Source organism: Periplaneta americana, chromosome 4, assembly GCF_040183065.1.
Source record: "Periplaneta americana isolate PAMFEO1 chromosome 4, P.americana_PAMFEO1_priV1, whole genome shotgun sequence".
NCBI lineage: Eukaryota > Metazoa > Arthropoda > Insecta > Blattodea > Blattidae > Periplaneta > Periplaneta americana.
This window is the reverse complement of record NC_091120.1, coordinates 11,797,032-11,824,432: the sequence shown is the minus strand read 5'-3', so window position 1 is coordinate 11,824,432 and position 27,401 is coordinate 11,797,032.

Genomic DNA, 27,401 nt, shown 5'->3' with positions numbered 1-27,401 from the left:
CAGAAAGCAAGTTTTGAAAAAACGATCACACTTTGACAGTTTTCTTTTCTCTGGAAAGTTTTCTTTTCTCAATCGTACTATCAAGGACTGGAATGCTTTACCTGCAGACTTACTAAAGGCTTTACCAACAACCAAAAATGTATTTAAAAATAGGCTTAAGGACTTTACTAATAGACGATAATTATACACAGTATTTAAAGGGTGTAATTGATATTTTGTTATTGAAGTGTACTATCTTACTTACTTACAAATGGCTTTTAAGGAACCCGAAGGTTCATTGCCGCCCTCACATAAGCCCGCCAGCGGTCCCTATCCTGTGCAAGATCAATCCAGTCTCTATCATCATACCCCACCTCCCTCAAATCCATTTTAATATTATCCTCCCATCTACGTCTCGGCCTCCCTAAAGGTCTTTTTCCCTCCGGTCTCCCAACTAACACTATATGCATTTCTGGATTCGCCCATACGTGCTACATGCCCTGCCCATCTCAAACGTCTGGATTTAATGTTCCTAATTATGTCAGGTGAAGAATACAATGCGTGCAGTTCTGTGTTGTGTAGCTTTCTCCATTCTCCTGTAACTTCATCCCGCTTAGCCCCAAATATTTTCCTAAGCACCTTATTCTCAAACACCCTTAACCTATGTTCCTCTCTCAGAGTGAGAGTCCAAGTTTCACAACCATAGGCTACAGAAGAACCGGTAATATAACTGTTTTATAAATTCTAACTTTCAGATTTTTGGACAGCAGACTGGATGATAAGAGCTTCTCAACCGAATAATAACACGCATTTCCCATATTTATTCTGCGTTTAATTTCCTCCCGAGTGTCATTTATATTGGTTACTGTTGCTCCCAGATATTTGAATTTTTCTACCTCTTCGAAGGATAAATCTCCAATTTTTATATTTCCATTTCGTACAATATTCTGGTCACGAGACATAATCATATACTTTGTCTTTTCGGGATTTACTTCCAAACCGATCGCTCTACTTGCTTCAAGTAAAATTTCCGTGTTTTCCCTAATCGTTTGTGTATTTTCTCCTAACATATTCACGTCATCCGCATAGACAAGAAGCTGATGTAACCCGTTCAATTCCAAACCCTGCCTGTTATCCTGAACTTTCCTAATGGCATATTCTAGAGCGAAGTTAAAAAGTAAAGGTGATAGTGCATCTCCCTGCTTTAGCCCGCAGTCAATTGGAAAAGCATCAGATAGAAACTGACCTATACGGACTCTGCTGTATGTTTCACCGAGACACATTTTAATTAATCGAACTAGTTTCTTGGGAATACCAAATTCAATAAGAATATCATATAATACTTCCCTCTTAACAGAGTCATATGCCTTTTTGAAATCTATGAATAACTGTTGTACTGTACCCTTATACTCCCATTTTTTCTCCATTATCTGTCGAATACAAAAAATCTGATCAATAGTCGATCTATTACGCCGAAAACCGCACTGATGATCCCCAATAATTTCATCTACGTACGGAGTTAATCTTCTCAAAAGAATATTGGACAAAATTTTGTACGACGTCAACAAAAGTGATATTCCTCGAAAGTTACCACAGTTGGTTTTGTCCCCCTTTTTAAAAATAGGTACAATTATGGACTCCTTCCATTGTTCTGGTACAATTTTCTTTTCCCAAATAGCAAGCACAAGTTTATAAATTTCGCTATATAATGCACTTCCAACCTCTTGTATTAATTCTGCTGGAATTTGATCGATACCTGGAGACTTGTACTTTTTCAGATTTTCTATCGCAATTTCGACTTCTGAAAGCGTGGGTTCGGGTATAATCAGTGAAGAATTACGTTGTGTCAGTGAAACGTGTTCCTGTCAGTGAAGCTTTATAGTTTATAGTGGCAGTGCAAAGTATTTGAACAGTGAAATGTTTTTGAAATGTTAGTGAAATCAGGATAGAATCAGTGAAATGTGTCGTAGTTCCAGTGCAGTGAGTGAGTTGACAGCGAAATAAGTGTAGTGTTGAAAGGTACTTGTGCAGGTATGAACATATCATACTCGTGGGTTTTAGTTCGAACTTAGGTTTAAAGTACAAATTAGATTTACTTTAAATGTTATTTTAACTTAGGATGTTCCCTGTCATCATCATCATTATTATTATTATTATTATTATTATTATTATTATTATTAATTATTGTTAGTATTAATTATTAGTATTATTGGTAATTGTATTTTTTTATTAATTGTGTTTATTATTGTCTTTATTGAGTGTAATTAGTTACCACTGCCACCGGGTATATACCCATTCCAGTGTGAATAAATACATCCATACATACATTGCTATGAAGAGAAATAACCCAATTTTACTAAAACGCCTTGAACATTATGTAGAGGCCTGCCTTATGTTAACGAATCCATCAAAATCTCAATTATGCAAATTTTGCAATTAGCAAGTTTTGCAAAAACGGTCCTCAATTGTAACATAAAATATAATGCAAACATATAACACTTAGCGCACCTCTGAAAGGGTAGAACTCGTGCTCGGGGCGGATTCCTGAATATAAATTAATAATTAGTATACAATACAATTTGTCTTATGCCTGCTACACAATAAGAATATACAGTATAAGCAAATCAAGCTTTGAGGTATAACTCCCTGTAAAGTTGATTTGAATAATTTCGAAGGAAAAATTGTTCCGGTTCCCGAGTAGCTCAGTTGATAGAGCGTTGGTACGTTTAACCAAATGTCCCGGGTTCGATACCCGGTCCCGGAACAATTTTTCCTTCGAAATTATTCAAATCAACTTTACAGGGAGTTGTACCTGAAAGCTTGATTTGCATAATACACATCACTGTTCGTTAACAGAAAACCACAATTTAAGTCACACAGAGTTAGTGTGCACTCAATGTTGGTTGCATGACGGTTGTGAGCCCACTTTGAAGTCTGTAGATACAGAGGGAAAAATTGAATCAGTGTCTGGTGGAGCGTTGGTACACTTAACCAAAGGTCCCGGATTCGATAACCGGCCTCGGAACAATTTTTCCTTCGAAATTATTCAAGAATATATGAATTTAAATTATTTTACAAAATCCAGACATAACTTTTTAAATTTAATACTAGAACTATTAGAATTGACAATATTAGAATATTTAAATATAAATTTGTTATTTATTCTTGGGCCTAAATTACTACTATGATTAAATACTGTAACAGTGTTGCATTTTCGTTCAAAAAATCGTAACGAATTCATACCTTTTGTTTCATAACTATGAGAATACAATTCAAAATTATTTCGATTTTTATGTGTGAATTTTATTAACACAATATAATAAAATTGTTAAATTTGTCCTATTTTAAGAACATTAAAGTCTAAAAACAATTTTTGAGATGGAAAATCAATAGATTTATGAAGACATATTTTAATTATTTTCTTCTGTGATAAATGAAGTGGATTGAAATTGATTTTAAATAAGCTACCCCATCCTACAATTCCATAAGGTCTTCTGCCACGAACTCTTCTCCCGTTCACCATTCCTTCCAGTGTATCCTTCAGAAAACAGTTTATTCTCAACCAGTGACCCAGCCAATTCTTTTTTCTCTTTCTGATCAGTTTCGGCATCATTCTTTCTTGACCCACTCGTTCCAACACAGCTTCGTTTGTTATTCTGTCTGTCCATTTCACACGCTCCATTCTTCTCCATTGAAAGGATATATATATATATATATATATATATATATATATATATAGGCCTATACTTTATATTCGGAAGAAATATTAAAGTGTACAGGGAATTGTAATATTTGCATTGTGCACAGCTGTATTTAATCAGAGTTTATACTTCTTTGTCAGTATTACGGTACAGCTACAGCCCAAAGTTGTCAAGTCCCTGTTTATTTGTCTCACGAATCCGGTGAGTCCTGCGTATAGAAAATCAATCATTCACACAGTCCCTGTTGGTCAGTTTCCTTAATGTGATGACAAAATGACAAACCGACTCCAAATGAATACACAAAGTACTACTTGTGCTCAAAAGTTAAGACCTAAAGGAAGAACCAAGTTCATTGCTGTGGAGTGGTTGGCATGTCTGACCGTGTAACAAGCGAGCCCAGGTTCAAATCCTGGTAGGACAAGTTACCTGATTGAGGGTTTTCCGGAGTTTTTTCTCATCACATTAAGAACAAATGCTGGGTAACTTTCGGCGTTGGGCCCTGGATTCATTTCGCTGGCGTTATCAACAGTAATCTCTCTAGAGGTTTTCATTTATCTAGAGAAAATCAAAACTCGAGTGGATTTAATTGACTATTACACGATTAGAACAAAGTATATAAAGATTAAAAGAAATAAAGTAGGCCTACTCTAATACAGTAAAATATTAATTGACTTACTAAAATTCTGTTTCACTATTCTACTGTATTATGTCCACTAAAACGTTTGAAAAGGTCTGCCATTTTCAGTTGACTATGCGCTAAACAAATGACGATCGCAAAGCATGTTTTATAGTACCGTAAAGAATTTGCAGTTTGAAATGTTGGCAAGCAAAGAAACAAAATGTGGTAGGGAACCCGCAGGTTCATTGCCGCCCTCACATAAGCCCGCCGTCGGTCCCTATCCTGTGCAAGATTAATCCAGTCTCTATCATCATATCCCACTTCCCTCAAATCCATTTTAATATTATCCTCCCATCTAGTTTCGGCCTCCACAAAGATCTTTTTCCCTCCGGCCTCCCAACTAACACTCTATGTGCATTTCTGGACTCGCCCATCTCAATATGTCAGGTGAAGAATACAATGCATGCAGTTCTGCGTTGTGTAACTTTCTCCATTCTCCTGTAACTTCATCCCTTTTAGCCTCAAATATTTCCCTAAGAATCTTATTCTCAAACACCCTTAATCTCTGTTCCTCTCTCAAAGTGAGAGTCTAAGTTTCACAACCATAAAGAACAACCGGTAATATAATTGTTTTATAAATTCTAACTTTCAGATTTTTTGGCAGCAGACTGGATGATAAAAGCTTCTCAACCGAATAATAACAGGCATTTACCATATTTAAAGAAGTATACATATATTAATTGACTTCCTAAAATTCTGTTTCACTAATTTTGCCTTCACCAACACGTTTAAAAGGAGCCGCCATTTTCAGTCGACTATATCTGTACGGGAAAGAAATGACGAAGGCAAAGCATGCTTTGGAGTACCGTAAAGAATTTGCAGTTTGCAATGTTAGCAAACAAAAACAAATGCTAGGGAAGCGATAAAAATAAACAAATGCTAGGGAAGCGATAAAATTGAAGCGATAAACAGCCATGATTTGTTCAAACACACCCTTTCGTAGCATTTTATTGGTCAAAAGTAGTATGACGTAGTAAAAGTGTAATAGTCACCTTAATTTCACTCAGACGCTAGAGAACCATCACAGCTGATCAGCCGTAAAATAAACCAATAAGAAATAGAGGCAGTATTGGCACAGTCTAGTACATATATTCACGAAGCTTGAGATGATTTTATGCATTTCTTGCGATACAATGCTCCAAGCGGTTAGCAACTGAGACTACTAGGAACAATAGACTGTGCGATAGCAGCGGTCCTACTGGCTAGCGACTAAAGTTCAACTGTCATTGGATGCATATTCCCTGCATATTGAGCTTCGTGACTGAACTACACTGTCATATTTTCATGCTACATATATTATATGTAATTAAGATCTAATTCCCAGTTTCTGGTGTACCTCAGTTAACTGTCAGTTACTTAACTGCACTGATAACTTTTATGAGTTTCCGAAAAATTAAATGTAGATTTATCAGATCTTGTAACTAAAAATCGAGGTAACTTCAAGTTCAGAATCTCTTGTTGTTCATAGATGTCTCCACTAGTCTATTTTCTTAGTAATTTTTTTAGTTATATATAGTTATTTTTATTTGCAGAAGTTTTCAGTAGTAATATGGCAGTCAGCTCTGTACTAGTACGAGTACTAATAGGCTTTTTAATTAATGAACCGTGTGATAAACGATAGTGCACATGTACACTTCGATCTCAATCATAATATGATTAAAAAAGCAATAGTTGTTGGTATTTGGCGTGATCATCGAGGTAAATAGTACTAGTGGAGAGAAGGCTAGATGTAATTTCTGCTACAGAACTGCAACCACAGTCCGCTGTGATGGTTATGGCAGCCATAATGGGAATGCAAAAATATGTTACATTCATCCATATGAATGCTTTCATGTGTTCAAATGGACTTTTCGGAGACCGAAATACCATTGGCATTGGTAGAGAACCCAAGAATAAAATATTCCTTGACTGACGACATAGAATCTGAAGTTTATGACGAAAATTAAGCTTAAGATATTCGAAATTGTCTTTACAAACACACACATTATTATCCTAATATGTCATAGAAAGTAGAACATTTACCGTAAGTTACGTAAATGAAACGCCAAATTTTTTAAACTATACCGATCATATAGTAAATTAATTAATTCCGGTTTATATTATTATTGGTTGTTCTTTATGGTTGTGAAACTTGGACTCTCACTTTGAGAGAGGAACAGAGATTAAGGGTGTTTGAGAATAAGGTTCTTAGGAAAATATTTGGGGCTAAGAGGGATGAAGTTACAGGAGAATGGAGAAAGTTACACAACGTAGAGCTGCACGCATTGTATTCTTCACCTGACATAATTAGGAACATTAAATCCAGACGTTTGAGATGGGCAGGACATGTAGCACGTATGGGCGAATCCAGAAATGCATATAGAGTGTTAGTTGGGAGGCCGGAGGGAAAAAGACCTTTAGGGAGGCCGAGACGTAGATGGGAAGATAATATTAAAATGGATTTGAGGGACGTAGGATATGATGGTAGAGACTGGATTAATCTTGCTCAGGATAGGGACCAATGGCGGGCTTATGTGAGGGCGGCAATGAACCTCCGGGTTCCTTAAAAGCAAGTAAGTAAGTAAGTAAGTAATATTATTATTTAATATCAGTTATTATAGCTTACGAAACAGTAATATAGTAGCGCCGCATGTCGGTATTTGTTCGAATCAGTACTAACAGCCAGGTAACTACAGGCCGAGGCACAGTTACCAGTTGAAGCACAGATAACTGTAAGGATGATGATAACTGTTGTTTCGGAAATTCATTTTAAACATATAACCACGTTAAATCATAGATAACTCTGTATGTACAGGTAACTGTATTTCCGGAAACCGGGCATAAAAATCGCAAAGCTCATATTATTATTATTATTATTATTATTATTATTATTATTATTATTATTATTATTATTATTATGTTGGTTTTCTGTAAGAAATTCATGAATTCGAGTCTGTAATTGTTTCATGAAAGAGAGCACAGCTCACCAACACAACAGTACAAAACTCTAGCACAGATATGACGTCATCGTACTTCTTTAATTGCTTGTTAGTACAGGAAATTAATATTTATCCGAGGTAGGAACTGTGTTGCGGAACACCCGGTCTCCAATTGATCGAATCCTTGCTCGCCCAGTAGGCAGCAGCTAAAGACTCTTCACAGTAACAAACCGGCTAATGATAATGAGAGATTACAATTAATTAATTGGCTGGCTCGTACTGCAGCAATCATCGCTAATGCAAGAGCCAGGTCCAAGTCTGTATCTTGGTCGTGATGATGAGCGAAACGGGAGGCCGAACTGTAATTGCGAAATAAAACGAGATTAAGCAAATTCTGTACACATTCAATATTATAATAGGCTGTTAGATGTAGGTTTATTGTTTTAATAAAGGAAGTAAAAAAAGGAAAAATAGAATTGAATTTTACCCGAGTGGAAAATTGTTTTATTAATTCGGCTATACAGAATGTATATAATATACGCAGACAAATTGTTACATTTGTCACGGCACAGAGTACAATACGGTGTTCTTCTGTCTTTTGTTTTGGTTTTAAGAATGATGAAATTCTGATACTTACTTACTCACTTACTTTCTCACTTACTTACTCACTTACTCACTTACTTACTTCCGCAATTACTTACTTACTCACTCACTTACTTAATTACTTACTTACTAACTTAATTACTTACTTACTAACTTACTCACTCACTCACTTACTTACTTACTCACTCACTTACTTACTCACTTACTTACTTACTCACTTACTTACTCACTCACTTACTTACTCACTTACTTACTTACTCACTTACTTACTTACTCACTTACTCACTTACTTACTTACTCACTTACTCACTTACTTACTTCCGCAATTACTTACTTACTCACTTACTCAATTACTTACTTACTCACTTACTTACTTACTCACTCACTTACTTAATTACTTACTTACTAACTTAATTACTTACTTACTAACTTACTCACTCACTCACTTACTTACTTACTCACTCACTTACTTACTCACTTACTTACTTACTCACTTACTTACTTACTCACTTACTCACTTACTTACTTCCGCAATTACTTACTTACTCACTTACTCAATTACTTACTTACTCACTTACTTACTTACTCACTCACTTACTTAATTACTTACTTACTAACTTAATTACTTACTTACTAACTTACTCACTCACTCACTTACTTACTTACTCACTCACTTACTTACTCACTTACTTACTTACTCACTTACTTACTTACTCACTTACTCACTTACTTACTTACTCAATTACTTACTTACTTACTCAATTACTTACTCACTTACTTACTCACTTACTTTACTTACTCAATTACTTACTCACTTACTTACTTACTCACTTACTCAATTACTTACGTACTTACTCACTTACTTACGTACTCACATACGTACTCACTTACTTACTTACTCAATTACTTACTCACTTACTTACTTATTTACTCACTTACTTACTCACTTACTTACTTACTTACTCACTTACTTACTCAATTACTTACTTACTTACTCAATTACTTACTCACTTACTTACTTATTTACTCACTTACTTACTCACTTACTTACTTACTTACTCACTTACTTACTCAATTACTTACTTACTTACTCAATTACTTACTCACTTACTTACTCACTTACTTACTTACTCACTTACTTACTTACTCAATTACTTACGTACTTACTCACTTACTTATTTACTTACTTACTCACTCACTTACTTACTTACTTACTTACTTACTTACTGGCTTTTAAGGAACCCGGAGGTTCATTGCCGCCCTCACATAAGCCCGCCATTGGTCCCTATCCTGAGCAAGATTAATCCATTCTGTCATCATATCCCACCTCCCTCAAATCCATTTTAATATTATCGTCCCATCTACGTCTCGGCCTCCCTAAAGGTCTTTTTCCTACCGACCTCCCAACTAACACTCTATATGCATTTCTGGATTCGCCCGTACGTGCTTCATGCCCTGCCCATCTCAATAAAGAATCCTGTTCCTAATTGGTGATTATCGTTTCCTTCCCCATAATACAACAAATAATCTCCTATTTGTGTTATGCCGTTCCCATCTAACCTAACCTCCTGTACTCCCACGAAGTCTATTCTATATCTAGCTAGTTCTTTTGCTACTAATGTTACCCCTCCTGTTCTATATAGACTTGTAACATTCCAAGTACCAAATCTAAAAACCATATTCCTTTGCTGTAATCGTGCCAGAGAATCAGTCCCATTCCGAGGCTTATTTCAAGGATTCGTAACAAGCTTTTCTTTTACGGTGATGGGTTGTTAACCCTTCGCCCAACCCCCAAGCTGGAGGACCACCCCTCATCGGCCTATATTTTATGTGGGAAAACACAAAATGAAGACTAGACCCAATGCTTCGTCTTATTAAATGTGGACTCACGAAGTTTGTGCTAGTGTTCCGGAAACATCAGAGAAGTATGAATGTGATTATTGTCAACATTAAAAACGTGTCCGGTGCTGCACTCCATGTTTTAATATAATGCAAATTTTTGTGTTCGCTTTATTTCTTTACAGCAGCCGTGGCGAGAACGTGACTCGCGAGACATTGTGGCTCGCAGTGATACTGTGCACTTCTCTTGATTCTAACATCCGCCAACCCCCACTCTCTCACTCACTGGAGTCAAACTCCGTTCCATTTGTATTTGTCTCTGACCTGCGAGTGGCATATGTCTCTCTCGAAACCATGTACGAAAGTTCCAAGTAGGATGGGAGGACGCATTTTTTTGCTGTCAATATGATGAGAATATTAAATGTATGATTTGTTCACAAGTATTACGAGGAAAATGGTTGCATAATATAAAACGGCATTATACTACATGTTACTGATGAAACATTAAAAGTTAAGTGTTATTGTTATAATCATTATCATCATCATCATCATCATCATCATCTCTGTCCGTCGACCCTTTTTCAGCAGATGTACGAATAATGCGGTTAGCTCTTCAATTCGAACTCACTGATTTACTATGTGATGTCAAATGAAAGCTAGATGTAAGGACTTGACAAATGTTGAACTTTCAAATCTTTGGCAAGAAATAAATATCCGAAGCTTCGTTCTTTCGCTTGCTCTGTTAGAGCCATGTTCGCTACAACTTACGTTTGTGAAAAATTATTTTCAACAATGAAAATAGTAAAAACCAAATTTAGATCACGACTGACAGACAAATACCTTCGTGATCAACTACGACTGGCAGTAAGTGACATAATTCCTGATTTTGAAACTCTGTCACAGAGACATTCTGAAGACAGTTAATTTTAGGTTGTGATACTGTTCATTTCTTTCTTCGTTACACGTACTAAACATTAGTTTGTAGCCTTGTGCTGTATAAAACTATATTAAGTGCTTGACGTAAGGAAAATTAAAATCCGTTAATAAGTCAGACAGTTGCTTCACTTCCCCTTCGGGTGTCCGCCTCCATCCATAGGTGCTATGCACGTTGCAGGTTACACAGTGGCTCGGCGCACGATTACATTTTCGCCACCGCTACTTTAGAGCATTTTGAGATTCATTTTTGAAGTATTTACATTACAAATATTAGTTACTTGATTAATTCAGGATAACAGAAGGGGTTTGGAATTGAACGGGTTACATAAGCTGCCTTTTTATGCGGATGATCTTTAGATGTTACTTTTTTCTTTAGACATCATCCTGATTGTGCTGCATTTTAATTGTCTCGTAATAATCTCTTTCTATTATCTAATATTATTTGAAATATATTAACATTCTATGTATTTTAGTTTAATTCTGCTACACAGTTTATTTCAGTGTTTAATTAATAGTTCATAGTATTTTGTTGTTTAATTTGTAAATAACTCTTGTATACATGTAACTCTCATCTAAATCAAATTGTTGAATTCTTTGTAAGTTAATGCGTATGTATATACACTTTTTGCTGGTTTAGTGGAAGAGAAGGCCTTACGGCCTTAACTCTGCCAGCTAAAATAAATCATTATTATTATTATTATTATTATTATTATTATTATTATTATTATTATTATTATATAGTAGGGGAAAATCCACAACGTATTAACGATAACACTGTAATTCTACTTGAAGCAAGTAAAGAGATAGGTTTGGAAGTAAATCCCGAAGAGATATATTCGTGATCAGAATACAGTCGTGGATAAATTATTAACAAAATTGACGATTTTTACGATAATTCCATTTACAAAATTTGACTTTTCAATTTAGACTACAGTTGACAATTTTGCATGTTTCTATAATTACAGTAGATATAAATATGCAAAAATGTAGGCTATTCTAAATTGAAGAGTCAAATTTTGTAAAATATATATAATAAAATCTTCAATTTTGCTAATAATTTGTAAATATGCAAAAATGTCAACTGAAGTTTAAAGTGAAGAGTCAAATGTTGTAAAAATATATAATAAAATTATTCAGTTTTGCTAATAATTTGGAAATATCCAAAATGTCACCTGTAGTCCAAATTGAAGAGTCGAATTTTGTAAAAATATACAAAAAAAAATCTTCACGTTTGCTAATAATTTGTAAATATGCAAAGATATCAATTGTAGTCTAAATTGAAGAGTCAAATTTTGTAAAAATATACAATACAAATCTTCAATTTTTCTAATAATTTGGAAAAGCTCAAAGATGTCAACTGTAGTCTAAATTGAAGAATCATATTTTGTAAAAATATATAATAAAAATCTCCAATTTTGCTAATAATTTGTCCACGCTCGGGAAAAGTGGCACAAGTCAGAAATGTTAATTTTACAGGTTTAGGGGAAAAAACTGTCTTCACACTTGTTTATGTAGATTTGATTTTCTTCTGTATGAATTGTTCTAATGGGAGAACTACTTATGTACTTATTGTATGTATCTTTTCCCAAGCGAGCAGATGTTACGTAAGTTTTCAATAAATTAATAAAAAAAAAAATTTGTGGAAACTGACTTATGCCACTTTTCCCAAGCAGTTTAGATATAAAAATTGGAAATATATCCTTTGAAGATGTGGAAAATTAAAATATCTTGAGCAACAATAATAAATCGGGAGGAAATTAAACGCAGAATAAATATGGAAAATGCCTGTTATTGAGAAGCTTTCGTCATCCAGTCTGCTCTTAAAAAATCTGAAAGTTAGACTTTATAAAACAGTTATATTACCGGTTGTTCTGTATGGTTGTGAAATTTGGACTCTCACTTTGAGAGCGAAACAGAGGCTAAGGATGTTCGAGAATAAGGTGCTTAGAAAAATATTTGGGGCTAAGAGGGATGAAGTTGCTGGAGAATGGAAAAAGTTACACAACGCAGGATTTCACGCATTGTACCTTTCAACTGATATAATTAGGAACATTAAATCCAGACGTTTGAGATGGGCAGGGCATGTAGCACGTATGGGCGAATGCAATAGAGTGTTAGTTGGGAGACCGGAGGGAAAAAGACCTTTGGGAGGCCAACACGTAGATGGGAGGATATTAAAATGGATTTGAGGGAGGTGGGATATGATGCTAGGGAGTAGATTAATCTTGCTCAGGATAGGGACCAATGGCGGGCTTATGTGAGGGAGGCATTGAACCTCCGGGTTCCTTAAAAGCCGTAAGTAAGTAAGTTACTTGATTTGTTAATTTCATGTTAAAGGAAAAATAAAGGTACCAAATGATCCCTTAGGATAGCGGTGACGAAAATGTAATCGTGCGCCGAGCCACTGTGTAACCTGCAACGTACATAGCACCTATGAAGGGAGGCGGACACCCGAAGGGGAAGTGAAGCAACTGTCTGACTTATTAACGGATTTTCATTTTCCTTACGTCAAGCAATTAAATATAATTTTATACAGTACAAGGCTACAAAGTAATGGTTAGTACGTGTAATGAGGAAAGAAATGAACAATGTCACAACTTAAAATTAACTGTCTTCAGAATGTATCTGCGACAAAGTTTCAAAATCAGGAATTATGTCACTTACTGCCAGTCGTAGTTGATCACGAAGGTATTTGTCTGTCAATCGTGATCTAAATTTGGTTTTTACTATTTTAATTGTTGAAAATAATTTTTCACAAATGCAAGTTGTAGCGAGCATGGCTTCAACAGAGCAAGCGAAAGAACGAAGCTTCGGATATTTATTTTTTGGCAAAGATTTGAAAGTTCAACATTTGTCAAGTCCTTACATCTAGCTTTCATTTGACATCACATAGTAAATCAGTGAGTTCAAATTGAAGAGCTAACCGCATATTCGTACATCTGCTGGAAAAGGATCGACGTACAGAGATGATGATGATGATGATGATGATGATGATGATGATGATGATGATGATGATGATAACAATAACACTTAACTTTCAATGTTTCATCAGTAACATGTAGTATAATGCCGTTTTATGTTATACAACCGTTTTCCTCGTAATACTTGTGAACAAATCATACATTTAATATTCTCATCATATTGACAGCAAAAAAATGCGTCCTCCCATCCTACTTGGAACTTTCGTACATGGTTTCGAGAGAGACATACGCCACTCGCAGGTCAGAGAAAAATACAAATGGAACGGGATTTGACTCCAGTGAGTGAGAGGGTGGGGGTTGGCGGAGGTTAGAAGCAAGCGAAATGCACAGCTATCACTGCAAGCCACAATGTCTCGCGAGTCACTTTCTCGCCACGGCTGCCTTAGGAGAAAATATTTGAGTAGGAAGAAAAAGAAGATGCAGGACTGGCAAGTAAACGATGGGGAAAGAACCAAGATCTGTTCAGAATGCAGCCGGCCTCTAAAAGGCCTGCTGCCTTTTCGAAATCGAACCCGGCACCGTTGAATTTGTAGCTGTAAACTTTGTGTCATGGCTGAGAAACGTCGTACTTCGGTATTGCACATGCAAGAAAAGTTTTCGCCTAATGTCGTGTTTTTCTAAGAGGGAGTTGGATAAAACTGTAGCTTGACATGCTGTACAGATACAACTTAGAGTTACAGTATAGATTATCTATAGGAAAATGTAATCCGGGGAACAGAGTTTGCCATAACGACGCCCTTCCAGCTCGCATTAAGGTTGTTATCTGAGAACGGACTGCGTCATATGTGGAATAGGAATTCCGAGTTCATTTTCTCTTTATCTCCGCGTCGCTGGCCGACGTTTCCACTGAAAGGAGCGATGACGCTTCAGAGAACAATGGTCAATCTACAACGTAAACGAGGCCTTATCTCTCTTCATAATAAGCTCAGCAGTTTAATTCATACGACTTCCTGTTTTCAGCATGAATGATTTTTAAGTTTACATAAAAGATCTTGCTTTCTGTTCCATTATAATACAAGTTGTAATGTCGTTTCTGAAAGTTAAGAGTTTATTATCAATGAGACAGAGAAATTGTATGAGCATTCACATAACAGAATAAGTCCAAAAGGAAGTGCTGTAATAGCCGTTGTTTGAAAATTATTATTTCTCCTTTTATAGTAATTTTCTTTAATTTAATTCTGTGTATTATGTCACACACATCTCTTAATTTGTGCAACTTACCGTACACGTATACAGGGAGTTTCAAAACTAATTATCATTAGGGAGGGGAAGTAAACACGAAGAAAAGCAAAAGCAAAAAGGTTTCGTAAGCCTGGATCCACAAATTAACCGTTTATGAAATAATGCTTTTTTATGTTGGTTGGGGGTCCGCTATATAATAAGTACCTACTAATTCCAACAAAAGCAGTGACAAATTTATTTGCTTCCATTATAAATTGTCCACTTCAAAATGACCAGAGGAAAAATGGCCACGAACAAAAATCTTCAAAGCAAAATGCCCAAGGGAAAAATGTCCACAACAATATGTCCAGTATAAAAACGTCCACAACAAAATGTCTCGACGATTAATAAATAGTCTAATTTTACTCTATAAGACTGTTAACGGTATATTGAGTAACTGTGATTTTCTTAAATTCCTTCAGTTCGATGTAAAAAAAACAGAATTACGTCATAGGCAACCTTTTGTTATTCTCATTCATAGAACTCTCCATTCTTTGTTATGTGTAGGGGAGAGTCGGGTAGTATCGCACATCGGGTAGTATCGGAGAGTGCGTTTCTTTCATCTACCACCATATGGTAGTACCTTAATGACATGGTTACGTTTCTCTATGCGACATCACAGAAACGTAACCATGTCAATCAGGTACTATCATCGTGTGGTAGATGAAAGAAACTCACTGTCCGATATTACCCGATGTCCGATACTACCCTGCTCTCCCCTAATACTTACAACTCTCCGTCCTTAAACTGTGATTCTCAATTAGATTTCATACAATATTAAAAAGAATTGTATTTCCTTAGATATTTAAATTATGAAGAAGTGTAGGCCTATCATAATGTTTTTAGTCTAGATTTTAAATAATTTTTCATCGTTATATTGACATTTGGCACTATATTAACTGCGATCTTATATTCCAGCATCTATTACCGTTATGTATTTTCTTTCTTTCGTTTGTGTTGTTTGTTTTGCTTTTTTTCTTATTATGTATTTTGTGTATGTATCTGTGTAAGCCACCTGTAATTGGAAGCCTGCTTCTGTTGGTGGTGGATTTAAAATAAAATAAAATAAAATAAAATTTTTAAATAAATAAGTAAATAAATAAATAAAAAGTCCGCATTCAAAAATGCCCATAAAAAAGTCTACAATTGAAAAAAAATCCACAATATATTTTTTTTACAGAAGTAGTAAGCAGGAGAAAGGCTACAACGTAAAATGTTTTATTGAGATTGCTATGTCGAGACGACATAAGTGATTCTTGCATATCGTCTCTAAAAAAATGCAGAACGAGACAAATAATTGTAATACAACCATATACTAACCAAAGTAATCTTTCTGTAACTATAATTAATACATCGCAATGTCTAATATTAACTATTACAGTTATTGCAATAATTTCAGTAAGTAGACACAGAGTGCTGTATTGGAGTTAAATCGCTCGCTTGAACTCGGTCGAGTGTCGCACCCTCGAGTGAGATACGATCGGTCGTGATACGTTCGTAATAAATAGAAGCACAGTACAAGGTCATCTCACCGACATGTCTTATCTCGTATGGAAGGCGACAGATAAGATACACATATGTTTTGCTCGCACGGTAAAAATAAGGCTTTATTTTCTGAGTTTATGACAAACGTTTACTGGAACAGTCAATGGAACGTACCAAAACAGGAACATGAAGTTATAAATAAAATAGTATGAAAAACTTCGATATACAGTTATTATTGCTAATTAATAATTATTCAATATTTGATTCACCACATATATAATATGATAGGCCCATACATAGTGTTCCGCCTATATACTGCGACAATGTAGAAACGTTTTACAAAATATTATTGATATAGCAGTAGATTAATAACAATATTAGTACAGAGATAACGTCACAGAAAATATAATAAAACGAATAATCATGCTGCACAACTGTTACAGACGCAAAGATTGATACACTAATTATTAGAGATTATTATATTATTATTATTATTATTATTATTATTATTATTATTATTATTATTATTATTCCTAGAAAAATTTGATGCAGTTCTTGCATTATCGTGATTGTGTTCTCCGTTTATAATAATTACATTTACATCCAATAACATCTATCAGATGTGGCAAAAACAAAATCACTCCTGTGTGGGGGGGGGGAACATTTACTTACAACATTTATATTACATTTTAAAGCAAGTTTTGTAGTTGTACTATGGAGAGGTTAGTTAAACACTGCAAAGTTTTGAAATGATAAACATCTATGATGTTACTACACAGTTCATCACTGTAACAAGAACGAATGTCTAACGCTCGGCTTATACCGTTCGAGGATTTATCGCTCGTGACTATTTTACCCATCATACCTGTCGGATTATGCTATGAACTACTTGTCGCTCGAGCGAAAACGTCCGATGCAGACCTCTGGTAGACACATATTTTAGGTGTGAAAAAAAATTCTACTTTGAATTGCCTTAAATTGTATTTTAGGTGTTTAAATTTGTATTTTTAGTGCCTAATTGATAACTTTGAGAGCCTATTTTAGGTGCCTAAAAGTGCATTTTTAACGGCTTAAAAATCCGAAGTCTTGTCATCATGTTTAACATTATATTATGTAGGTAATAGATTGATATTATAAAACATATTGATATGAATGATGTCAGTTTTTCTTTCTACGTTGATCTCGTGCACATTTCCAGCAAAGTCGTTTTAATCTCAAGCTGCATTCCCAACACAGCGTTGCAAAATATCGCGTCTATCCTCTCACACAGACATGACTTTCATGCGTAATAACATGGATATACAGGACTTAATAGGTGATATGCAAATATTTGGCCAGGCGCTTAAACTGGCGGAAACGTGGAGCGTTCGTCGTTCGTTGATTTACGTTATGAAAGCTGATGCAGTGATTTGTTTCTGCTGCAGCTTTCCGGCCAGATTTCTACGGCTAGCTTCGCACAGCACACTGCAATCTTATGAAAACAGTTCAGCCCATATGGATTATGTATTGAAGAGAGAGTTCGGTCGCAACTAAATCCTTGCTTTGTAACTCTTCAGCAATAGAACATTTCCACACAACAAGCTGTTTTTTTTTTTTTTTTAACTTGTTGCTATAGTAATCCACTTAGCACAAGGAATCCTCCATTTCACGGTTCGATTGTCAACTTATATCAACAAAGCCTTGGCAAATTTCTCGTGCTGTAATACTGCCGGAGGAAAGTGTACCGTAGGAGACACGAGTGGCTCTTTTTTCTTACAAGCCAGAAAAAGATACTACAATAATTTCATTGTTAATTCCAGAACTTTAATGTAGAATAAACGCGATGGTCTTCAGATCGATTCTCGTGTAGATACAGAAAATAATATTTCACATTATGTGATGTTCTTTGTTGCCTTTTGTTGTGCGATAGTGATCCATAAAGTAAATTCCGTTTGATTTCAAAATATCCTATCTATCTATCTATCTATCTATCTATCTATCTATCTATCTATCTATCTATCTATCTATCTATCTATCTATCTATCTATCTATCTATCTATCTATCTATCTATCTATCTATCTATCTATCTATCTATCTATCTATCTATCTATCTATCTATCTATCTATCTATCTATCTATCTATCTATCTATCTATCTATCTATCTATCTATCTATCTATCTATCTATCTATCTATCTATCTATCTATCTATCTATCTATCTATCTATCTATCTATCTATCTATCTATCTATCTATCTATCTATCTATCTATCTATCTATCTATCTATCTATCTATCTATCTATCTATCTATCTATCTATCTATCTATCTATCTATCTATCTATCTATCTATCTATCTATCTATCTATCTATCTATCTATCTATCTATCTATCTATCTATCTATCTATCTATCTATCTATCTATCTATCTATCTATCTATCTCTATCTATCTATCTATCTATCTATCTATCTATCTATCTATCTATCTATCTATCTATCTATCTATCTATCTATCTATCTATCTATCTATCTATCTATCTATCTATCTATCTATCTATCTATCTATCTATCTATCTATCTATCTATCTATCTATCTATCTATATCTATCTATATCTATCTATATCTATCTATATCTATCTATCTATCTATCTATCTATCTATCTATCTATCTATCTATCTATCTATCTATCTATCTATCTACCTATCTACCTATCTACCTATCTACCTATCTACCTACCTACCTACCTACCTACCTATCTACCTATCTACCTATCTATCTATCTATCTATCTATCTATCTATCTATCTATCTATCTATCTATCTATCTATCTATCTATCTATCTATCTGTGTCTGTCTGTGTCTGTCTGTGTCTGTCTCTGTTTGTCTGTCTGTCCGTCGTCCGTCGATTTTTTCTTTATCAAACTATAATAATAATAATAATAATAATAATAATAACTCTTTATTTATACTAGCAGAGTTAAGGCCATAGGGCCTTCTCTTACACTCTACCAGGTCACAAAGTATACAAGGAGTTAAAACTAAATACATCCCTTAATATACAAACTCAGTACAGAAACTAATTACGCTCTGATTTACACACAGTGTAGACACGGCTATTTTACAAGGGATGAGGGAGATAATCCCCAAAAAGTATGTATTTGATATGCTAGGAAGATGAACTGAGAACAAGGTGGATTTTTTTTTTTTACCATAAAACTTAATAAGGGTTTGGCATTGTGTTTCAATTTCCAATAGAGGTAGGCTAGGTCACTGACTCCATCTCTTTCTGAAGTGTTTCTGCAAAGATTTTTCCTACGCTACCTAGTTTACAGTTAGAAAATAACAGTACTATTGTGGTTTTAAGTAAGCAATTTCTGAGAGAGAAATAGTGTCGGAATTTTTAGTGAGAGTTTTTATTAACAAAATAATAATTAATATCAAATACAACCGATTAATTTTAATAGAGTCGATTATTCGATTAAATATTTTTGATCGATTAATCTTACAAGAGAAATTGATCGATTAATCGATTAAATCCCACAACAATAATAATAATAATAATAATTATTATTATTATTATTATTATTATTATTATTATTATTAAGTAATAATAATAATAATAAAAAATTGCGTTTATAATTAACATATGCAACGATAGAAATAGCATATCGTTTATCTTTCAGATGAGATTTATAGCCATTACGTATCGGTATGGCTCGACATTACTCCATCATTCATGTGTACATATATTTTCGCTGACTAGCAGAAACCTGCTGAAAGGTTCTTGGTTATTAATCACCTTTGAAAGAAGGGAACACAAAGGAAAAGGCGCAAGTAAGCGAAAGATTTGCTTCAAAGCCCATGAAGCCCACACTCTGTTCTAGACTTTGCTCAAGACTATGCAGCTCTGCCTCGATGTGTCTGTTTAAAGATTCGGCAGAATATAAATCTATTTTTGAGTGAGATGAGCCTCCATATTTGCACAAAAATATTACACCGAAATGAAATTATCTCTAACTTTAATCTAGAGTTGTAATAAAAGTTTCAACATAATCACAGACTTTCTCAAGTAGCCCTACTTATCCCGTCATAAGCTAACAAGCGACAAGTTGAAGATAAACGTTATCAACGTTCAATTTCACACCAGCGTAACGAAGCCGAGTCTTACACTTACTTGAAGTGCCAAATACGAAGGAACAGTCTCTGTGTATTAACACTATTGTCGAACTTTCATTTTTTTTCATGAGTGGCGAAAATGCTATTATTTGCATTTGAAATTATAGTAAAAATATCAACTTTGTGCATGTTTAAGTGAAGTTAATGTATGACCTTCCGGCGATTAAGGCGTTTTGTCATAAACTGGAAGGTAGAGGGGTTTTATTCCCGATAGGGTTATGGATTTTTCTTATTTCTAAATTTAAATTATTAAAATAAATTCATAAGTTTGCACAAAATGCCATGTATCCTTGAGGTGTTAAAAACATTGTTAAGATCAAGGTTCAATATGAAATTTCTTCATCATAGGAGAGCTTGAGGAGAAAATAAAGTAGATTCGCCAGAAACTTTGAAATTACTTCCTTTCTGTATACTTACTTTCGTCAAGTCAAGCAAAAATGTACTGTTGAAATCCCGAGATCGAAGACGGTCAGTCACAAGAATTGTCGTTTAATAAGAATTCTGTATTTTATAACAAATTAAATTATTCAAAGAATATTGGATTATTTTTGGGAACAGGTATTGCATTTAAAAAAGAAATTTATTAAATCGTGAACACTTTTCCCTGGTATGACGTTCTGTTTTCTCATTGTGCATTATTAAAAATTCTGCTGTAAGCATTATGGGTTGATTATGCATTATTATTTATTTTAATAGTGACGTTATTTATGTGAAGGATATGCTCTTATGGATAACATATCTGTGTACTTTGAAATAAGATCAAATAAATAAAACATAAATAAATAAATAAATGAGTGAGTGAGTGAGTGAGTGAGTGAGTGAGTGAGTGAGTGAGTGAGTGAGTGAGTGAATAAATCTTATTTTAAGAACATTAAACTCTAAAAACAATTTTTGAGATGGAAAATCAATAGGTATATGAAGACATATTTTAACTATTTTCTTCTGTAATATAACTCATGACTTCACCTTTTAATGTTATACAATATACAAATCAATATTTTATTACAAATAATAGTCTACATTGGACTTATGTTAGATATCGTTAAACAAGGCCACCGGCGTAGCTCTGTCGGCTAAGGCGCTTGCCTACCGATCCGGAATTGCGCTCGGGCGCGGGTTCGATTCCCGCTTGGGCTGATTACCTGGTTGGGTTTTTTCTGAGGTTTTCTCTAATCATAAGGCAAATGTGAGGTAATCTATGGCGAATGCTCGGCCTCATCTCGCTAAATACCATCTCACTATCACTAATCTCACTTGCTTACTTACTTACTTACTGGCTTTTAACGAACCTGGAGGTTCATTGCCGCCCTCACATAAGCCCGCCATTGGTCCCTATCCTGAGCAAAATTAATCCAGTCCCTACCATCATATCCTACCTTCCTCAAATCCATTTTAATATTATCTTCCCATCTACGTCTCGGCCTCCCCAAAGGTCTTTTGCCCTCCGGCCTCCCAACTAACACTCTATATGCATTTCTGGATTCGCCCATACGTGCTACATGTCCTGCCCATCTCAAACGTCTGGATTTTATGGTCCTAATTATGTCAGGTGAAGTATACAATGCGTGCAGTTCTGTGTTGTGTAACTTTCTCCATTCTTCTGTAACTTCATCCCTCTTAGCCCCAAATATTTTCCTAAGAACCTTATTCTCAAACACCCTCAATCTCTGTTCCTCTCTCAAAATGAGAGTCCAAGTTTCACAACCATACAGAACAACCGGTAATATAACTGTTTTATAAATTCTAACTTTCAGATTTTTTGACAGAAGACTAGATGACAAAAGCTTCTCAACCGAATAACAACACGCATTTCCCATATTTCTTCTGCGTTTAATTTTTTCCCGAGTGTCATTTATGTTTGTTACTGTTGCTCCAAGATATTTGAACTTCTCCATCTCTATAAAAGATAAATTTCCAATTTTTATATTTACATTTCGTACAATATTCTCGTCACGAGACATAATCATATACTTTGTCTTTTCGGGATTTACTTCCAAACCCATCGCTTTACTTGCTTCCAGTAAAATTCCCGTGTTTTCCTTAATCATTTGTGGATTTTCTCCTAACATATTCACGTCATCCGCATAGACAAGAAGCTGATGTAACCCGTTCAATTCCAAACCCTCTGTGTTATCTTGAACTTTCCTAATGGCATATTCTAGAGCGAAGTTAAAAAGTGAAGGTGATAGTGCATCTCCCTGCTTTAGCCCGCAGTGAATTGGAAAAGCATAAGATAGAAACTGGCACTAATCTCATCGACGCTAAATAACCTCGTAGTTGATACAGCGCGTTAAATAGCCAAGTAAAAAAATCGTTAAACAATTATGTATATGATGATGCCGTACAGGCGAAAATTTTTATAGGCTACTTTTCTTTTAGTAACATGTTGTAGCAAATGTCAATTTGCAATAAGAAAGATAAGTCATATAATTGAAAATTTTAAATAAATATATTTCATAGAAATGAAAAGTACTACATTGATAGTTACTCTTGTAGGCAGACCGCAAATCCGTTGCCGTTGAAAACTTGCAGTGCAAGAGTAAAGAATTGAGTTTCCTTAACCCAGAACGGCGAGCCGAGGAAATCGATACCGCAATCGGAGAGGTGAGAATCTTCATTGTACCCCAGATACTCAGTAACAACATTAAGCCTGTTACTGCGTAACTGTAAGTGATGATGCTAATGTGGGTGCGGGATCGATACCAGGGATTACCACGAACCACGGGAAAACCTTCATCCGAGGCCAAAATCAGCTATATTCATCTTATCGCTGCGTGCGTTGTGATTACGTCACATTATGTATAATAATAAGTATCGTTATTACTTTCATTAGTGTTAAGACGCTGCGTGGAAGTTAATATCGTAGGTTCGACTCCTGAACTCGTCATCAATGTTTCTCCGTCGGTCGCACTGTTTGCAATAACGTAAATCTAGCTGGACAAAATTCATAACTTCTCTGCATTCCAACGGATTGTTATGAAACTTTGTACAGACCTTATAGATAGCACATATTCTTTGTGTGCAAACTCTGACTACGATTGTGTAAGAGGAACTACTCCTTTATACGGGGTGGGTTTAGGCAGAAATAGTAACTTCTCTTCTATCTAACAGATTTTTATGAAAAATTGTACGGAAGTTACAGGTAGGATATATTTTTTGTGTACAAGCTATAGGGTAAACATTGGTAATTTCGTGGCAGTGGTCATTTCGTGATACTTTTTCTTTGCTCTTTTGTGAACTAACCAATAGTGTTACGAGATTCAAATTTCCGCCAAGAGCTTGCATATGTTGTCCAGTTTCCTGAAACATACAGCTAAGCTTTGTGTAACTATTGTAGTTATTTCAGTGAGCTTTTATGTTTGGAGAGAGCAAGTTAGCGTCGACTTCTCAGGCATACAAATTTTGTGGATGTTTGTAATTACATTACAGGCTTATTACTAAAGATAAGCATATGATATTTGGTACAAAGATTTAATGTATCTTCATGAAATTTTAGAAAATGTTTTTGGAATTTTAGATACAGCTGTAGTCGCCATATAGGCTTAGCTTTGCTGATAAAAATCTTAGCTGTTTGAGGCGAAATTTTGTTGAGCATTAAGCATTACATTTTATACTATTTTAAAAATTGTATTACAATAGGAATTTTAGAAATCTGAAGACAAGATGTGATAAGAAAAAAGAAAAGGGGGACGCAATGGGTTCAGTATAGCTTCTGTTTGATTTTTTATCATGCTAAGTGCCAATGATAAGTGCTAGATGACTTACTTGCAAGAATTGTGACAGAAGATGGAACATGGCTCCACCATTTTGGACCGAAGACAGAGGCAGACAATGGAGTGGCATCATGCAAATTCACCAAAAGAAATAGAAATTCAAAAGTACACCTTCGGCAGGAAACGTTATGGCTACTGTGTTTTTCGATTCAGAAGGACTCTTGCTTGTGGACATCATGCCACACGGAACCACTATTAATTCTGACGGGCATGTTGTAACTCAAGAAACTTCAAGCTCGGCTGAGTCATGTTCGACGACATCGGGAGAAGCAGGATGTTCTGCTATTGCACGACAACGCACAGCCATATGTCAGTCACAAGACCACAGACCAGATCAGGAAATTCGGATAGACAACACTGAAACATCCGCCTTACAGTCCTGAACTGGCACCGTGCGATTACCATCTCTTTGGTAAACTGAAGGATCCCTTCGCGAAACGAGGTTAGAAGATGGCTCCCTTTTGCACGCTGCTAAAGAGTGGCTCAGACGTGTTGGCCCAGACTTTTACCGTGCTGGTCTACAGGCCCTCTTTCCTAGGTTACGTAAGGCAGTTGAAAGGGACGGGGATTATGTGGAAAAGTGACATCTTGTTCCTAAAGGATGCATCTACATTCTGTGAAAATAGCAAAGCTGTAGGATAAAAATATAATTTTTAAACAAATGTTGTGCATTACTTTTGGAGTTACCCTAGTAATATAGGCTATGATAAAGTCCGTAAAAAAAGTCTTCACCCTTCCAGGGCAAAGAAGATCCCTTTTCAATTTCAATTTTTACTTTTATTTCATTCTTATTATGTGTTGATATGTATTTCTATGTTTTCTTGCTATGAATATTAGACAGAATTACTATGTTTGAAGTCTTGTAACAATAAATGAGAATTTCATTTGACTTTAATGAATTTTTCCACAATTCTTCTACCTCTCACGAAAGTATCAATGTAATGTCACGAAATTACCAAGGTTATCAGGAAATAACCAACCTTTCAGCTTAAGTTGTAAAAGTGGTTTTTGGCACATATTCAAGAACTTATCCAATCTTTTATGTCTACAGATTTGTACAGCAAGTTATCGTCTTTTAGATGAAAAAATCGGAATAAGGGTATATTTACACATTTGCATTTTAAATTAGTTTTCATGAAATTATCACGAAATTACCAATGTTTACCCTATTTACAGTTTCAAAAGAGGAAGTACCTCTTTACAGGGAGTGTATTTACACAAGATTAACTTCTGTCCTACATAACAGATTTTATGAAACTTTGTACAGGAGTTACAGGTAGCATATATTGTGTACAAATTCTGATTACATCTGTATGCTACCTGTAGGCCTAGTAATTATACAAAATTGCACAAAAATATATTACATAGGAGAGAAGTTGTTAATTTTGTCTAAATACATCACTATAAAGAGGCAATTCCTCTTAAAACTTAATCAGGCTTTGTAGACAAAAAAATATATATTCCACTTGAAACTTCTGTATAAAGTTTCATAAAAAATCTGTTAGATAGGAGAGAATTTATTAATTTTGTTTTAATGCATCCCTAAAAGGAGTAGTTCCACTTATGGAACCGTAAATATAGTTTGTGCACAAAAAATATATGCTACCAGTAACTTCCGTACAATGTATCAAAAAAATGTTTTAGATAGGAGAGAAGTTATTAATTCTATCTAAATGCACCCACTATAAAGGAGTAGTTTCTCTTGTGCAAACGTAATCAGAGTTTGTACACAAATCATATATGCCACCTGTAAGCCGTGTAGAAAGTTTCATAACAATGAGTTAGACTGCAGAGAAGTTATTAATTTTCTCCAGCTAATGATTTGCGTTCTGATTTACTCTGAGTTTTTTTAAGATTAGATAAAAATGTGTCCAATGTATTTTTAAACTGATATTCCATATCCTGCGAATAATATTGTAGGCCTAAAACATACTCACAGTGATTAAAAACTTCCTTAGTCAATGATTCATTTCTGCTGTTAAGCCAAACATGGAACAGTTACAGTATGCCCCACCACTGAAAAAATTAATTACTTATAAATGCGCAAGAACGCGCAAACTTTAAAACAAGGATTTAACACTCTAAATGATGCTGTATCGAATGGTAAAAGAATTGTTGTAATCGGACGTGACCGGCTATACTAAAACTCACATTATATTTGGAGAACTTTAAAAACATAAGTTTTTCAATTGTAATATTTAAACCCTACTGTAAGAAGGAAAGTACTTTATAAAGTAGTAATTGAAGTTACATTAGTAAGAACGTACCTATTGTGAACAAATTCCATATCTCAGAACACAATAAATCACTAACAATTGGCTCTTTTTCACCCACATAGTAAGCCTCTCTGTCTACGACTGAACCGGAGCTAGAAGTGTTAGGAAGAACTCATTGTTCGTACCCTTCTAAATATAGCTTGCCGCTGATAAAACAGTAAAAGCTATTACTCACAACATTCTTCAAATATTAAAGAACACGAATTCATATTCACCTATGCTTAACTAAACAAGTCGAAATTTGATTTTTGTCCACCTAGATCGGGAAAATAGCACACTGTGGGTCGGCGCGCTCTAGCTACCTATTTTGTGTAGATACTATCTCCGATAGAAAGGTTCGATGTGCTTATACAATCATCAGTATCATCAACAATATTATCAATATCGCCAGACGTGACTTTGAATCTACGAGGAAGGATCGAAAAGTAATGCACAACAATTTTTGTAGCAACGTATTAATAGGTAAGCAAAACGATATAATGCAAAAAAAAAGCTGCAGGTTTTACCTATTTTTCAACATAGGAACCTAATCTATCGGCACATTTCCCCCATCGTGACACCAGATTCAGTAGGGTAGACCAGTGTAGTTGTAAACAGGGGTTAATTGTAAACAAATGCTGTAAGAAATACAAAACTGTCAATATACTATTACACTTTTACTACGTTATAGTACATTTGACCAATAAAACGGTACGAAAGGACGTCTTTCAACCAATCATGGTTGCTTATAGCACAATTTTATCGCTTTCCAAGCATTTGTTTCATTTTATCACTTCCTAAGCATTTGTTTCTTTTTATCACCTCCCTAGCATTTGTTTCTTTGTTTGCCAACATTTCAAACTAAAAATTCTTT